The sequence below is a fragment of the Canis lupus genome, chromosome 23 (genome assembly GCF_003254725.2).
Source record: "Canis lupus dingo isolate Sandy chromosome 23, ASM325472v2, whole genome shotgun sequence".
Taxonomy (NCBI): Eukaryota; Metazoa; Chordata; class Mammalia; order Carnivora; family Canidae; genus Canis; species Canis lupus.
The window spans coordinates 9029733-9046144 of NC_064265.1; the positions used below are offsets into that span (position 1 = coordinate 9029733).

General features: G+C 42.9%; 1 long non-coding RNA gene across 1 annotated transcript in view; it reads left to right on the top strand.

Moving 5' to 3' along the window:
• LOC112668738 (uncharacterized) overlaps positions 1–16412 on the top strand; it is a 38340-nt gene that overhangs the window by 4972 nt on the left and 16956 nt on the right. The window contains exon 2 of the long non-coding RNA XR_003141843.3: positions 423–530. This is a non-coding gene — a long non-coding RNA (uncharacterized LOC112668738). The remainder of the gene's footprint in view (positions 1–422; positions 531–16412) is intronic.

The window sequence follows — 16412 nt, forward strand, 5'->3', positions numbered from 1 at the left end:
TCTTCTGAGAAGAACACACACCCCTGCCCTTTCCCTACTAAACTGGTATTTATGTCTGAATTCTCTTTTTTTTTTTTTTTTTTAAGATTTTATATACTTATTCATGAGAGACACAGAGAGAGAGGCAGAGACACAGGCAGAAGAAGTAGGCTCCCTGCTGATGCGGGACTCAATTCCAGGGCCCTGGGATTACGGCCTGAGCCAAAGGCAGATGCTGAACCACGGAGCCACCCAGGTGCCCCTTAAGCCTGAATTGTAGGCCACTGTGAGGAGGAGGCACTCATTTTGACCTGCGTATCTCCCATGTATATATGACACATACATGTTAATAACCTTTTTTGTGTTTCTTTTGGTGACCTGTCTCTTATCTCAGGAGCTTCAACCCAGAACTCAGAAGGATAATTATTTTTCCTCCCCAACAGTTTCTGGTGACCCAGATGGGACCTCTGAGATGCCTTACAGATGGGATTCTGGGAAAACGAACAAAAGCCAGTGAAGGATAAGAATTATTTGTCCTCCCACACTTGCTTGTAAGTCCTTATCAGCCTCGTTTTCTCTTGCAGTTGAGACAGTAACTGCCTAGTAGCCTAGTTTCTGTCGGGTGGAGGGATAAGTGGTGCTGGGCAGTCTTGAAGGCAAGAGCCATGGTGGAGAGACAGTGAGGATGGGGGGCGGGAACAGCCTGGCAGTGATGGGCACAGACGCACAAGCAGGCGAGGACTGGAGACTTGGTTCAAATAAAGCTTTGTGGGAGAGACACAGCAAAGGGAAATGAGGATATGATTGATTATGCCTTGCATGCCAGTCCACGGTATTCCCACTTTATGCTACAGGCTGGGGGAGTGCTTTCGGGATAACCACAGCAAACCTTTATATAGCATGGCAGATGTGCCAGTCAGCGTGCTAAGTCCTCTGTGCAGGTGAACTCATGTAACCAGTGACCCCAGAAGCACCTGTAACACTCACAGGAGGACACGGAGGGGAGGAGAGGTTATGTGACTTGTTCAAGGCCACACAGCTCATATGTGGCAGAGCCAGGATTTGAATTTAGCTTTTAGGTTTCCTGGTCTATGCCCCGCATTCTCTGGGGTAGGGTGGGGGGTAACGATGGATTCTTATGCTTTGTGTCTACTGTGCAGATATACACAAGGTACATAAACAGATAGTGTATGTTGCAAAAATATCATGAGAGGTGATTAAAAATAGGATGTCTAAAAAGACCTATGTGGGGGATGATAATGGAAAAAAGTTAAGAGCAGTTGTCTCTGCTCTTAATCAGACCATGGAGCTGTATCTTGTGCTTCAAGCCTGGGGTTAGGGAGTAACAGGACGAAAGTGATATCCTCAGAAAAATAAACCAATGGTTGAGTGGACGTGAGGGAAAGCTGGCGGAGCAGATGGGAAGGAACAGATGCATGTCCGGTGCTTCTCCACGCCAGGCACTGGGCTAGGTATATTACCTATAAGGTCTCCTTTTGATCTTCACCTTCACATTTTCAGATGGTGAGATGGAGACAGGAGGAACAGGTCCTCGGGCACTAGCTGGAAAAGAGCCAGGGCAGGACTCGAACTTCCTGATTCTGAACGCAGGCAGGCAGAAGGCCGTGGACGGAGTAGATAGCAGGAGAGAGACGGTGATTTGGCTAATGGAGAATGCAGAGCATTGGTGAAGGATTGACTCTATTTAGGATTGGGCCTATTTAGATTGGGCCAGGGATTGTTTTGCTGCCATCAAGTCAGTACCTTTATACCAGAAGTTTTCAGAAGCGGAAGGAGGTACTTCGTTCCTCTTCTCCCGCAAAGACCAGATGTAGAAAATTGGGAAGTTAGAAAGGAGTAAGAGTAGACAAAATAAATTCTATTTACTTGTTCCCTCTTCTTAATGTTTACATTTTAACACCACTGGTTAATTGCCACCAATTTCTTAGGCTTGTTTTCATAATTTCTGCTCTGTTTTCATAGTCTCCTGCTCGGGGACTAAAAGCACTCCTCTTTGGTACAAAGGTAACAGGACCTGGCAAAGAGCTCCAGGAGCATTTTGGATGAAATATTTTTAGGCATCATTAAACTATTTTCTTGGAAACATTTAAAAAGTTCCACTCTTCTCCCTCCAAACATGGTGCGTGTTCCCAATCATGTAGAACCTACTAATGGAGAATAATGGAAAATGAACAAATGAATGCCAACTTGAGTTATAACAATATTTCCATTTTAGCTCTTTAAAGTACATGAGGAATTCAAATTAATTCCTAGAATGTCTTTATATTGCTTTCCGATGTTCTGGAGGGTCTGCTTTAGGAAAAAAAAAGAAAATACAATAGCTGTCTTTCACAAGCAATGCCCTTAAAGCAGTTTTCTTTATTGCTGCTATAGAGATGATGTAGTGCTCAATACCAGGGGGCAATAAAGCAGAGCCCCTGGGTTCCTATCACTGACCAGCTATTGAAAATAAGCTGTTGGGGCACTTGGGTGGCTCAGTCGGTTAAGCGTCTGCCTTTGGCTCAAGTCATGATCTTGGGGTCCTGGGATCAAGCCTCACATGGGGATCCCTGTTCAGCAGAGAGCCTGCTTCTCCCTGTCCCTCTGCACCCTGCTCCTGCTCATGCTCTCTCTCTCACACATAAATAAATAAACTATTAAAAAAAAGAATTTATTAGGTCAGCCAGTCCATGTATATGCTCACCTATAGGGTAAACTTATATGTGGCATCAGTGACTCTAGTCGTGGCAGACAAACTCCTAATCCAGGAGAATCCTCTTTATTTCAAACACTATCATTCACAACATAACAAAAACTTCATAGTGAAGTACAAATATCGGGGAGCAAATCCACTGGTAGCCTTGCACTAGTTTGCACAACTGCATCAGTTCCCCTTGACCTGAAGAAGCTAATGCCAGGTTGTTATGGGATCATATTGTGCTTTGGGGACTGGAGTGGATACTATTTAATACAAGACTGTAATTGGACAACAAAACAGAAGGTGAGATTTGGCATGCAGTGCAGCCAAATTAGCTCCTGATGAACTTCCTCAGTTGGATAGACCTGAACCACGATTTAAGGCACCTCGGGTGCACTTTTTAATCCTTCAGGACCAATAATGTCACTTAAAGTGACCTGACACTTGTTTTAAAAGTACATTATAAGATACAAAGATAGCAAAGGCTATCTGTGAAAGAAGCCTATCTGTGAAAGGCTATTGCTGTGAAAGAAATATTTGACCATCTACTTTCTCAGCATGCAGAGAATCTGAAATTAGCAGTCATTTGGCAGCATTTGTCATTGCAAACTTGGAGAGTATGAAGTTGTAGCTGTGACCACAGGTAAATACGGGCAAATCAGATTACAGAGTTTCTGCAATCATCTTGTTGTTACAGTGCCATGCTTTCTTCTTCGGTACTTTTATAGACTTTTCTTTTATAGCAAAAAAAAATTGTTTTTCTTATAATAGATCAACTTGTATTTTATTCAGAGCCAGCTTCTGATTTCAGTTCTGAAACAGAATATCAATATTTATTTCTGTTTGAACCAGCTGCCCAAAGAATCAGTTCTGAGTAAATCCCAGTTACATTTCGATCCACAATCCACCGTTTGAAGGTAATGAAAGGTTGGGCTCCCATGTGGCTGTAGAGAACATTTATCTGACTGTTTGCTTTCATGTAGACATGTTGATAGGTCCTCGAGTGACAGTTGGCAAGAAGGTGGCCAGGGAACCATGCTGAATCATTTTACTCAGTTGGTACACTTCTTGGTGCTGAAACCTACAGTAACACTACAGCACAAAGCGAGCCACATGCTGGGGACACCTGAGTGGCTCAGTCCATTGAGCATCTGCCTTCAGCTCAGGTCATGATCCCTGGGTCCTGGAATCAAGCCCCTGGTTAGGGTCCCTGCTCAGCAGGTTGCCTGCTTCTCCCTCTCCCACTCCCCTTGCGTGTGCTATCTCTCTCTCAAATAAATAAAATCTTTAAAAAGGGAGAGAGAGAGAGAGAGAGAGAGAGAGAGAGCAAGCGCCACAAGCTGATGCCAGGCTTACTTCAAAGTCTTCAACATCCTATTTGGTGACTAGACCTCAGGCTGTTTCAGTACCGTGAGTACTTTCACTTCCAACAAATTTGAAATAGTCTCAAATCCGAATTGGCCACAAGGAGGTGTATCTTTCAATATCTTGAGTGGCTTTAATGGATAATTTACTTAGAACCCCTTTTGCAAAAACGTTTTGGATCAATGATCAAGATTTTGTAAACTGACAATGTCAAGTCAATTTAACCTGCTTGCAAAAGAGGCTGAAGAGGTATATTTCCCTGAAGCCAGTACATGTTCTGCGGTTTAAGTGTACGTCTGGTTGGATAAAGAAGCCAACATTGGCTTGAAATAATATATCCAAGCCACAAAACTATAATTCCTAGGTTATGACATTTCTCCATATGGGGCATTTAAAACACAGATTGGGTAACATTTTGTCATATTGTAAAACTCGTGTGTGTGCGTGTGTGATGATTAGTGTGCTTTTTTAAATAAAGGAAATCCATCTGTGATTCATATGTGAAAATGTGTCTGTCCAAGAAAGAGAAATCCTTGTATGATCTCACTTATGTGTGGAATCTAAAAATAACAAAATATCTGCCGATCAGCAGATTCAGCTCAGCCTCATGGACAACTTCTATCTGCAGGACACTTCCCAGTTCACTGGTTTCATTCAAAGCTCATGGTTTTGTGCACCAAAGCATCTACAGCAGGTGCATGTCCCAGGAAGGGATGGTCTGTGCAGGTGACATTGGCAGGTGACACTGCAGGTGACACTGAACAGGTGACTTTGGATTACCTTTTTTTTTTAAAGATTTATTTATTTATTTATGATAGACACACACAGAGAGAGAGAGAGAGAGAGAGAGAGAGGCAGAGACACAGGCAGAGGGAGAAGCAGGCTCCATGCACCGGGAGCCCGACGTGGGACTCGATCCCGGGACTCCAGGATCGCGTCCTGGGCCAAAGGCAGGTGCCAAACCACTGAGCCACCCAGGATTACTGGATTACTATTTTATAGAGAACCTGCAGACCTACCGCCATTTGGAGTCATGGTGTGCAGGTTCCAAGGCTGACCCTGCCACTCTCAAGCTGTGTGGTTGAGTTATTTCTGAGTCTAACTTGCCCTACTGTGAAAATCAAGATGATAATATCATTAGCAACAACACATGTCAAGTACTTCACATGGTGCCCAGAACGTGGTGGGCCTTCAGGAAATGATCAATGATCATTCAAAGCAAGAAGGTCCCAAAGGAGGTAATGAGTACTAGAAATCTGCACACTTGGGACACATGGAGAAAGGGAGAAACTCTTCCTAATAGGTCTCGGTGGATGCATGCTCAACCGCTGAGCCACCCAGGAGCCCCTCCCTCTCTTATATGAGGGAATCCCACCCGGTACAGCCCAGGGAATGGGAACAGTGCACAGGCCAGCCACAACTTGCACGTGCAGCTCAGACCAGGTTTGCAAAGATGCCCACAGGCACCCGCCCCCTTCCAAGTGAGGTTAGAGGAGTAACTTGGGGCTACTTGGGTAGGTTGGTGGGTGGGCCAGGAGTCCACCCAGGTCAGAAATTTCCCTACCTACAGTGTTTGGCTGTTTCTCCTGAGCTGACAGAGAGCAGACAGATGCCTTCCAGGCATGCTCAGGGTGGGCAACCACAGTTCCTAAAGGCCTTCCCTTCTGGCTCTGGGAGAGCAGCCAGGCCTGGCAGAACCCGGGAGTGGCTGCGGTTGCGGTGGGTGGAAGCGTGTTCTAAATGGAAGTCTTGGCGCTCCCTCTAGTGGTTCTCACGTGAACTGCGGGTCGGAGACCGCTGGGGGCAGCAAGGAGTGTCATGGGGGCAGGGACTGTGTCCACTGCTGTAAGCAGTACCAACATGGTCAACTCTTGGCAGGGATTTGTCATTGACTCCTGGCACACTTAAGGGACAAGTGGTTCTTTGCCAGGCATCCACACTGTGGTAGGCACTGTGCTACCTTGTCATGAATTCCCATGGCAGCCCCTGGAAGGAGCTCTGTCACAATTAAGTTATGGCATGGAACACCAGCTTGGGAGAGAAAGTCACCTGCCCAAGATCACAGTGGGGTGAGGGCATGAGCAGGACTAGAAGCCAGGCCTGGCAGGTTCCTATACCTGTGCTTTCCACCTCATCAAGGGTCTGTGGTCATCCCATCAAGCTCAGCTCTACTCTTTTCTTTGGAAGATCCCATGGTTGCCAAGGTAGGCAGTATCCAAGCCCTGAAATTTCAGAGGATTTGTGCTTATCTTGGTGACCCCACAGCAGAGCCAAAGGGAGAAGACCACAAAGTCCAGATGGCTGGTGGGTGCAGGCAAAGGGGAGCAGAATTTGCCAACCCTGTCTCTTTGGCAGAAGGATTATTTTAGGCTGATTAGTTTTAAGAAACTGCAAACACTGGAGAACCTCTAAAAACCAGATAGAAGTTACTCCTTTGTGAGAGACATTGACATTTCTAAGGGAAATTTTGACTTATAAGTGCATCTCCCTCACTGTACCACGAAGAGGGGGATGACTCTAAATCTCTAGAACTCTTCTCAGTGGAGAAGTAAGGACTTAAATCTGCATAACAACCTTACCCTTGTCTACTGTGCTTTTTCTGGTAAGTTTCCCAAACTCATCTCCCACCCTCAACATCGTCTTTTGTCCTTAGCTGAAGATGGTATTTAAGTTGCTGGTTTCTGCCATTTCAGGGAGTTACTCAGCTGTCCTGGGTCTCTCCCATGTATACAAGAGGTATACGCGTTATTAAACTTTTGTTTGTTTCTCTCTTGTTAATCTATCTCATATCAATTTAATTTTTAGACCAGCCAAAGAACCTAGAAGGGAAGAGGGATGAAATTTTCTCCCCTACATAGGCAATGAGTTGTTGGTGATGTAATTTGAAGTTTGGGTCTGAGAGTGAACGGTCAAGAAAGAATTCCTGAGATGTTTTTGTTGCCAAAAGGTGTTTTTATTATAGCACAGGTACAGGACCCGGGGGCAGAAAAAGCTGCCCTTGTGATTGTGAGGAGTGACTGATTATATACTTTTAAGGTTGTGGAGGGTAGAGAAAGAGAGATAATGTAAGTTTCTAAGGAATTTCTGTATGTTGAAAGCAGGTCTTACAGGACCTTGGAGGTCTGGCTATTGTCAAGATAAGGTTACTTAGCCTGTGGCAAAACATCAACATTAAGGCAGCCATGGGTTCCTTGAGGAATGTCTCAAGTATTTATCAGTGGGCTGTAGTTTGTGAGATGATTTAATCTAAGCTACATTTTTCTCGCCTTTGTTCTCCTTATCATTTTCCCCCCTGAATAATTTTGACCCTTAAATCTTTAAGGTTGCTGACGATGGAAGGTCTTCTTTTCTGTAATTTCTTCCTGCCTGAATAGGGGTATTGCGATGTCCCTACCTGTAGGTCAATGTTGGTCAGTTGGGAAACTTACATATAGATGTTACCAAAGACAGAGGCAGCTGAATCCAAGGTAGATAATATCTATGAACCTCCTTGAGTAGAAAGGACCATCTGTTGGCTTGAAGTTATGGCAGTGAAGGCATCTTGGCACCTGGCAGGGAGACACCAGAAAAGACAACAAAATAAGGTTAATATTATTATAAGAAAAAGAAGCCCAATAAAAAAATACTTTTGATAGTTGACCAAAATTCTCCTCTAGTCCTTCACTGTCATTTTTTTTTTTAAAGATTTTATTTATTTATTTATTCATGAAAGACTGAGAGACAGAGAGAGCCAGAAACAAAGGCAGAGGGAGAAGCAGGCTCCATGCACCGGGAGCCCGATGTGGGATTCGATCCCGGGTCTCCAGGATCGCGCCCTGGGCCAAAGGCAGGCGCCAAACCGCTGCGCCACCCAGGGATCCCCTCCTTCACTGTCATTTGAAGAGAAATTTGAGGTCCTCCACAGGTTCACAGGAATAAGGTGCATTAGTTGGCACACTGGATTTCTGTGAGGAAGATACAGGTTTAATTGTTGATATATGAGTCCATGAGGAATGTCCTTCTAGTTTTATGACCCTGGGAGTACAACATATGACCCAATAGAGGCCCTTGCCTTTTGGAGTTAAATCCCCTGTTGTATTAGACTTAATCCTTTAAATAAACTATATCTCCTGGGCTTATATGGGGTGGGTTGCTAGTAACTGTCAGATCAGGTTTAGGGAGGATGTGGTCTGAGTATTCATTAGCTAAATATTTGAAGAAACCAGAAGAACTCAGAATGTAGTCTAGTTTATGAAAAATAGTATTACAATCTACTATCTGGCACTTGGGTGGCTCAGTGGTTGAGCGTCTGACTTTGGCTCAGGTGTTGATCCTGGGGTCCTGGTATTGAGTCCTGAGTCAGGCTCTCCATGAGGAACCTGCTTCTTCCTCTGCCTATGTCTCTGCCTCTCTGTGTTTCTCATAAATAAATAAATTTTAAAAATATTTTTTAAAATAAAATCTACAGTCTACAAATATGTGTTATTGAACCATATTCTCTCTATAATCACCCTCATTTTTATCGAAGATAGCCAAATCAAGACTAATTCATTTGGAAAAGAAAAAAAAGCCCAATTTTAACAAACTTGGCCTAAGGATTTACATAAGCTCAACAAGAATAGTAGTTGATCACATAGACTTTTAAAATCTGCTTTGTTGGAACATTTATGAAAAATCTCAAAAGAGCTTTTAGTAGCCTCTCTAGGCCAGAAGCCAAGCCAAGTGCCATCAGACATGCCTGCAATATCTGTAGATTTGGGTAAATCCCTCTTCTTGAGGTCCCCAAAATATCCTGAGGTTCCTGTACCTGCCAGGAAGTGAGATTCTTTACTCACCAGGTAAGGCTGCTGGGAATTCTGTAAACAAGGTATCAGGCCAACATTTCCAAGGGGCTCTATTGGCTTCGTGATTCATCAAGTCAGCCTTAGTTCCTTAAACCTATATAGTCCTATACATGCATATCTCTCAAATATGACATCCTAGTCAAAAGCCTTGGCAAATAACCAATGTTTCCAATGGTATCCTGTTACAGGGAAAACAGATTCTTATTGAACTTATGCAAATGATTATAATTGCCACGGAAGAAAGAATATTCTCTGAGAGTTTCTAAGTCTCGGAGGGTTCAGGTAGAGAGAAAAGTTAAATTCAAATTTTTTCACAAAGAAATATTTTATCACATTTATGTAAATCATGGATATCTTAAGAAAAAGCTTCCTTAATCTGGAAGAGCAAACATTAGAGAACCAGCAATATTTCAAACAAGAATCACACAAATTACAACCTCTTCAGTTCATTTAGTCCCATGTTACTAATTCTTGTTCAATTTGAATGAAGCTTTTTAGTTAGTTCTGGGAATTCTTACCTGTTTTAGTTTTATGATATTAGAGATATCAAATACCTGTATTTATCAAAAACCCTTTTTATGAATCTCCTTGAAGATGCAACATGTTTCATAGGAAAATAAGAACAATAACTATAAATGACAAAAGACTCAAAAATGGACATGGTTAAAGATCTGACGAGAGTTTATTATAATATAGCTGACAAGAAAATCTGGTTATTTCTGTGACACCTAACACTTCAATAATCGGAATATGGAGTGATGGCCTCGTATCAGAATATAACATACCAAATAAACAAGCTTAATTAGTCAGAGACTTCATTTACAATTTAAATCTTGGGACAGTTTGTTAAAAAAACCTCCTCGAGTTATAAAGCACATGCCTAAATAGCATTACAGATCACGACAAAACTTAAAACTTAATTGTTTATTTAACCAAAGTGGCAATAAATTATTCCAAAGGCATATGTGTAGAGTTATACAGTTGTTAGCAAAACTTAGCTCCTTTAATATTGAGAAGTTTTAGCTTTAAGTAATCAAAGACTGGATAAAGACAAAACAAAAATTTTGGTTTTTCAGGCAGCCAAAAGAGAAAAAACCATTTTGTTTACATTTTCTTATCAAGAACAGACCAACAATCTAAGAAAACTTTGTCTTTTATTTTTTGAGAGAAAAGCAGAATTTCAATCTTATACCAGTGTGTTTTTAAAATCCATTCATTTCTATCTTAGTCTGTCCTGACCACATATAGAATTCCTTTCCAAAGATTTTCCTTCATACACCTTCTATAACCTTTTTTATTCAGAGATGCTTGCCTTATTTTCATCAGTCTTAATTACATTAAGTAGAACTTTAACCCTTAGAAGACTTAATCTCCAGTGGAAACTAAGTAGTAACTGATTTTGAACTATTACACCAGAATTCTTTTTTGAGATGGCAAATTTATGAATACATTTCATACTTTAAAGACACGTTTCTCCATAGAACAACCTTTTAATAAAGCACAAAGCATGTTTATCAATAGACCCTAGTATCCTCAGCTTCTCTGCAATAAGAAGCCAAAAGCACAAACCTATATTCAGTAATCAATGCTTTAGTATTTTGTCTCATTTGGAAAAGACCTACGTGTCCAATGACTTCAAACTAATTTATCATCCAAACAAAACTTTAAAGTTTTAAGTTACCAAAGACTTTGAAAGCTATCTTAACAAGCCCCATGAAAACTTTGAGACAGACAAAATTAACATCATTTTAAGCCATCTTTTTGCTAACAAATTGCAATAGAGATCATGAGCTTATTTGACCTTCAACAAACTTTAGTAAAATAAGTTTTATATTTCATGCTGACAACTCTAAAGACATGTCTATCTTAATTAAACCAACAAATTCAATTAGTTTAAAGACCAAATATGGTCCACCTGGGTCTATTTAAATGTCAATCAATTTGTTCCCCATTACCAATTTTTACCTGGGGTACTGGTGGGGAAGTCTGAAGTGGGCGGTCCAGAGGGGCTTTCTTTGCTTGCTTGATAGCGAGGGTAGGAGGAGCAGGAGCCAATGCTGCTGGAGGCACTCAGGATGGTATAGGAGCCAGTTATGCAGCTGCACCCAAAGTGGTACAGAAACAGGAGGAGGTGGGGGGAGTGTGGAGGGCAGAAGAGGTGAGGCATTGCCAGCAAGGCTGGAGGTGGATAAAAGCCCAGAGGGCAGAGAAAGAGGATTCTTGATCCTAAAGCTCATCAGCTTGAACAGATGAAAAGACAGGTTTTCTTTCTATCAACAAGTGGAGATAGGTTGTCTATATCAGACTAGAGAAGATAGGAAACTTCCTTGAAACAAAAGGAGTTTCAGCAGCTGCTTGGGAATCTTTCTTAAAGTCTCTGTCCCAAGATAGACCAACCGGAGACACTTGGTTCCAGTTATCATAGCCATTAACCTGGGAAGTGAATGAGGGGGAAGACCACAGGTATAGTTAGAGTAATCTGGGTCTATTAGGAGGAACTGAGAGAGAGACAGTCAGTGTCCCCTTTGACAGGGATGGCCTGTATTTCCTCCAGCCACATGGATTTACTTCCAAGAAGCCTATTTACACAATCACCATCTGGTATATTAGGATGGAGTTTTCTAGCCTGGTTAGTGGCCAAACACATTCTGCATAAGGCCCTTAGGTCAGGGCCCTGATTTAGGGCTATAAAGACTTGAACATAGGGCACCTCAGTACATTTGCACTGTTCCTGTAGAAGAGATCTAATGATACTGAAGATGATACTGAAGCTTAATGTCCCATTAATGGGCTATTTTTTCTCATTTCCTAAGTACTATTGAACACATGCAGTGTTACAGAAGACTAGTCCTTTCTTAAATCTTTTCTGCAAGCTGAATTGTTTCCAGTTGGTTAAAAGTCCTTGGGAACTGAAAAAGAAACATAGAAGATCCATTACCAAGAAAATCTGCCCCCGCACCCCACCATCTCCCAGGTCGCATCCCACACAGGCTATGTCAGAGGTTCCTAGTGCCAAAGTAACCAGCAGCATACCTCTAAGGAGCTGCTATGATCATGAACACCATTTTGCCTGGTAGGAGGATTGCTGGCATTTCCCTACTTTCTCATTTCATCCTAGGCTACAAATGGGTGCTGGTGAATGGGTTGAAATGCTGTGTCATGCCATGAAGAACCCACTATTTTTAAGCCATGCAAAACACTAAAAAAGTTTTACAAGGGGGAATTATCCAATTTTGTAATTTAAGTAGTTAGTAGGGGACATTGATGGAAAATAGTAAAGACAGAAATCCACCATGATCTAAGCCACATTCTCACACATTTAGTCTTTTTTTTTTTTTACATTTAGTCTTTTTAACCAACTCCCCTAGAAAATGGTCCCTGGTGGGGCTTTAATTCAGTTGGGTGCTGGTTTTGGCTGGCTCTGTGTGGATATCCCGAGGCCAGATATGGCTAGACCAGAGATGTGAAGGGAATCACATTAAACCAATGAAGAGGAAATCTCACATAGGAGTCTTAAGACTGGCAGCCATCCTAGTGACTTAGGTGACTGTCCTGTACCTAAGAAAGATAACTTTGTATGAGAATAAGAACAAAAAGAGAGCATCAAGTTTCTGGGTCTTATTACCATTCTGGCCAGAGTACTAGCTTCTAACCAAAAGGCAATCTTTCTCCTCCGTATAGAATAACCACAGGATAGAGAATTGCAGCTTGAACAACTGACATGAAAGTCTTCTGGTATGATCACACTCCTTGAGTTGCCCCTGAAATGAAAGTAAATGTGGAGCAAGAGAAAGTAATCACCAAGTTTGCACCATGGCTTGGAATCCAAATGAGATGCCTCAGACCCCATGCTGAACACCAAAATGATGTGATTTAAAGAGTGGGTCAGAGAGCAGCAAATAGTCATGAAAGAATTTTTGAGACATTTTTGGTGCAAAAAGGTGTTTTTATCATAGCACAGGGACAGGACCCGTGGGCAGAAAGAGCTGCATCTGTGAGTGTGAGGAGTGACTGATCATATACTGTTAAGTTTGTAGAGCAGGAGAGGAAGAGATAACGTAAGTTTCTAAGGAAATTCTGTATGCTGAAAGCAGAGTCTACAGGACCTTGGGGTCTGGTTATTGTCAAGATAAGGTTACATAGTCTGTAGCAAAACATCAACATTAAGGCAGCCATGGGTTTCTTGAGGAATGTCACACTCTGCATGTCTCAAGTATTTATCAGTGGGTTGCAGTTTGTAAGGAGTTTTAATTTAAGCTACATTTTTCTTGCCTTCATTCTCATTAATGGGGTTTCAGGGCATGCCACCAGAATAAGCCATTTTGGTGTATTGATTATCTTGAATTAAAGTTACTTGAGAAATAGCTGGTACAGGAAGGACATACTTTGTCCCCCTGTAAGCAGGAAATACGTTTTCTATGTGAAAGTCACCCTCCCTGCACCAGGAAGTAGAAAAACACTCTTATCACCAGAGTCAGGGAATTCAGGGCCAAGAAGGCTATGTAAATACTCTGCTTTGTCTTTTCACTAGTTAATACCCAAAACTAAGTTTCTTCATCTTGTCTGTTCTTCATAAATTTTTTGTTTCTTTGTCTAAAACCTGCCTGCTTTGGTCCCTCCTTTGAGTCTCATATTCTTTGGGGCCCTCGTATAGACTTAATGAAATATTTTTTCTCTTGTCAATCTGCGTTAATTTAATTATTAGACCAGCCAAAGAACTAAGGGAAGTAGAGGAAAATTTTCTCCCCAACAGAGCACAGGGGCACGTGGCACTGAACCTCAAGCATGGGGCGGTTCCAACCAGATGGAAGAGTGGAGCGGGCAGCAGTTGTGCTCAGAAGGCAGGCTTAGCAAGGTCAGACAAACTATAAATCAGTAGCCCAGTAGATGTCACCTCTCCTGTCCAGGCTGAGGAAATTGGGGGTGGGGTGGGGGGGGAGGCACAACGTATTCTGAGGCACCCACCCTCACTTTTCTCTCTCCCAGGTGGATTGAACTGGCAAGGAGAGTTTTCAGGTGCATAGACTGACCGGGCTGGCAGAGAAGTCTGACAAGCAGGAGTGTGAATAAGAGCAGAGCAATCCTAGCCTCAGAAGGGAGTAGCCTGAGTTGGAAGCACTTCTGTGAGAAAGGGCTGAGGAGGCACTCTGAGGAGGTTGGTGAGAACAACTAAGTGACCCCCTCACCACTCTCCTCACACCAGAAAGCCCTACACAGGCAGATGTGAATGTGTGCATCTCTTGTGACCTGGAGGGCACACACCACTAGACCTGCTTTGCTATGCTTCTGCCTGAAACAGAAACACACAGAGATGATACTGCCATTGACCATCAAGTTTGCCAAAGACAGTGAAAATGGTAAATCGCAAGAGCAGACAAAGGATCTGTTGAAGACTGAGGGAGGCAGAGTTTAGAGGAGGGGAGATATGGAAGCTAAACGCTCAGAGGGGTCCGGTGGGGAAGAGGAGCAAGAGGCCATGAGGTCCACATGCAGGTTGTCCAGTGTCTCAGGGAATATTCACAGGGCCTGTGTGTTCTGAGCAGGGCAAGGCAGCCAGACAAGAGGGCCAAAAATTGAGCCTGTACTGTATGGATTTTTTGCTGGAGGCCCAGGTAGAGAAACTGCTTGAACTATCTTGGAAGTTCCTTTAATTCGGCTTTGCATGTAGGACTCCCATTCCAAAGTAGGCTTCAGAGGTGCTACACTGTGGGTGGCGAGGCCACAAAGGAATTCCCACTCAGGTGACATCTGAGCTGGAAGTACAGTCAGGAAGAGCTTCAGAAATTCCCCTCCCCAGCAGACAGCAGACACACATGTAATTGCTCATTCCACTCCTGTCATTATTAGTACCTGCTATTTTCCTTATCCTTTACTTGCTCAGGGTAATTTTTTCTGAATTACAGGTATTCAGGACACACAGGCTGACACTGGATCTCAGTGGATAGCTTCACGTGGAGTGTCACTATGAGCAAATGGCTCAGTGTATTTCTCTTCACAGTAAATGAGACCATACATGGTTTGACTGGCAGTGGTTGCTGACAGCTGTTTAAAAAGTGCTTTTCAGTCATTCTTTCCACCCTCCCTACAATTGTGTATGAGAAGCAGGTGCTGGCTGGCTGGATGCTGAGCCCACATGCTGTGCCTCTGTTTCCCATTCTTCACAATGAGCAGTGACCATGTCCTCCTATTGGACCTCTCCAGCTCTATATAATGTCCTTGCCATTCTTTGCCAGTTCTTTTTTTTTTTTTTTTTTTCAGATTTTATTTATTTATTCATGAGAGACACACACAGAGAGACAGAGACATAGGCTGAGGCAGAAGCAGACTCCCTGTGGGGAGCCCGATGCAGGACTTGATCTGAGTATCCTGGGATCACAACCTGAAGTGAAGGCAGACGCTTAAACACTGAGCCACCCAGGTGCCCCTCTTTGCCAGTTCTAATAAATTTATTAAGTTCTCTTGTAGATACACTACATGGAACCCTAAGCTGGAGCTGGGGTGAGGGTTGCAGAAATTTGAATCCCGGAGCTTTAGTTTGCAGCTTCCCAGAGACACAGCTATGTCATACTCTAGAAGGGATGGAATATTGGGGGCCAAAGAAAAAACAAAAATTGAGAGAGAAAAATTAAAAGAGAAAAGAAGCAATTTCCAGATATTATAGGCAGCAAGAATGTCTAGAGTCATGCTTTTGGTACAGAATACCTAAGACACTAGATAATTATTTGAAAACATATTTTAAAATAAATGAGTGAGATAACAGAAAGATAAGGGAAATCCTCTGAGCCCAGAATGTAAATCAGGAGAGATAAGGGCAGCTGTAACCTACACAGCCCTGGGCCCCTGCGGTCCCTCAGGGCCAGGAGCCTGGTCTTGGAGGATCATACCTCTGCAACGAGGAGGATAGAGACAAAGTCTGGGCTGGGAAGGCTGGGACTTTTGTTTGAGGCCCATATAAAGCTGGTATCCCCACGGGGCAGCCCCCTCAATTTGTCTTAGCCTCTTCCCTAGAAGGCAGAGACTGAGGCAGAGCCTATATGGTAACGCCACATTGGAGTACAAGATTCAAGAGAACAGAGTGAAGGAAAAGGGAAGTGCACTGGGAGATTAAAAACAACAACAACAACAACAACAACAAAAACAAATACAAAGCAGTGCAATGATTGAGCTGCCACAGTTTCATGAATAAGTAGAGCTGGTCACCTGCTCCTCTGCTAAAGACCCACAGAACTACCATTTCTTAGAATAGTCGGCTGCAGGGAAAAAGGACAAACAATTTTATCCTTTGCTTTTTCTCTTTTCCTTTGTTTCTTTGGTCTGCATGTCCTCTGTGAGACATTCACTCCCTTGTACTTCTGGCTTATATAAACGGGGCTTTCTGGAGAGCTGCTGAGAAAGCCAAGAGGGTTCATGGGTACAGGAAGAACAGACCTAGAACCAGAGCTGCCGTGTCTCCTGGTGCTGTGGGCATGATGCAGGCTGCCCAAAAGCCTTGCTCTCATCTCTGAGGAGGCTGAAACAGGCAGTATTAAGAACGGAGGTTAGGGAGG